This window comes from Etheostoma cragini, chromosome 4, assembly GCF_013103735.1.
Source record: "Etheostoma cragini isolate CJK2018 chromosome 4, CSU_Ecrag_1.0, whole genome shotgun sequence".
Lineage (NCBI taxonomy): Eukaryota > Metazoa > Chordata > Actinopteri > Perciformes > Percidae > Etheostoma > Etheostoma cragini.
In genome coordinates this window covers 27,236,331-27,238,099 of record NC_048410.1, presented here as the reverse complement: position 1 = coordinate 27,238,099, position 1,769 = coordinate 27,236,331, and positions in this window count along the sequence as shown.

Here is a 1,769-nt window from a genome sequence, read left to right as displayed (position 1 = left end):
ATTTGAAAATGTATTGTCCTGTCTGTTGGTGTGTCTCACCCAGGAAGTCATTGGCAGCGATGCGGTCATAGTCCCAGACCTGCAGCGTCAGAACAACCGGCTGTCGAAACTCTGACTCCTCTAGAGAGAAAAAGGACTCCTTCTTCTTGTAGACCACCTCTTTCTACAGCATGAGAGGCGAAGATTCTTAACAACAACCAGACTGACTGCTAGTGTCCTCTAGTGGCTGCAGTGTTCATTCCAGCCACAACATTAAACACCACCACCTAAAAGGGTGGACATTTTATATTTAATATTTAAATTCTTAATGTACAAGGGAAACTTAATCCTGGTGGTGACAAAGTGTTCAAACAATTGGTTATTTAATTATTTACATGAATGACATAATGGTCCTATTTTTGACAATTTTGTTTACTGATTCAACTTTCACCAATCAAAAACTCTAACCAGACTTTGTTTTGAACTTTTTTATGTTGGGACTTGCTGCTTTGTTCTGTTTTATATCACTGTAAACTAAACATTTTTGGGTGGTGGACAGTTAGTCCTAACCCTACAACAAGACATTTGAACACATCTCCTTGGATTCTGGTAAAAATCAATGAACAATCTTTTGGACATTTCTTAGATAATTAGTAGATTAATTGTAAAAATAAAGAAAGGTCACTCAAGCAGAAAATAATCATTTGTTTCCCTAGACAGACCAAAGCAAAGGTCTCTATAATCATCAGCAGCTCCAGGTGCCAACAGAAGTAAGTACAGTATCTATACCTCAGTAGGAAGGTAGTCGAAGCGGAACACAAATCTCCAGTTGAAGTTTTCTTTCTCCAGTCAGAGTTGAAGTGGACATCAGTCTCCTGTTTTTCTCCTTCCAATCCCTTTATCCATCTGCCCAGACAACAAAACAGAATAAAACATTCTCCACAACTAAGCAATGCCTAAATATACATTCACTTAGCCAGTGGTTCCCGACCTATTTAGTCTGTAGTACCCCCAATGTCATGTCAGGTGAACTCACGTAACCCTTCATTGATTCCCAATGTATGTTCCAAATGTAAAACACTATTCATTATATAAAAACAGATATTGTTAAGTTTTTAATACAAGTGTCAATTAAGGTTAGTTTGGTCAGCAATCATACTACTACTAGCCTACTAGGCTAAGCTATAAGACTATTTAGTGAAGATGGCACCACCTGGCAACAGCAGATGTACCCCTGGGGTACCCGTGGTTGAGAATCACTGCACTAAGCTTCCCCCTCCCATAGTTACTAGTTGCTTCACCTGCCATGCAATGCACAAATCCAAGTTATCTTTTCAACATTATGTCCTTAATTTCAGACAAAAATAACTTCCATAACTGCATCTGGCAGATTATCTGAACTTTAGTTAGTCAGCTAATTAAACTAACATACCTAAACAGGTAAAACTCTCTGGTATTTAAAAAAAAAAGCAAAGATTGGAGACTTGTCAGAAGCAAATAAACATAATTTTGTGTAGTATTGTTTTTCTTCTTTCTACTTTCATATCTTTCATATCTGTGTATCATCTAAATGCCTTCAGATTTATCTTGTGTGTGTGCTTGTGAATCTAACCCTTTCACGTAGATGTCAGAGGACGGCTCTCCGGTGAAAATGTTGACATCGTCCAGGAACACATCATCGGTGTTCCAGATGATAAATCGCAACTCGTACCTGTCGTCATGGAATCACCAACACAGCTTACATATTTAGCTTCTTCTCTAATCTATTCCAGTTCACAATACTTGATACA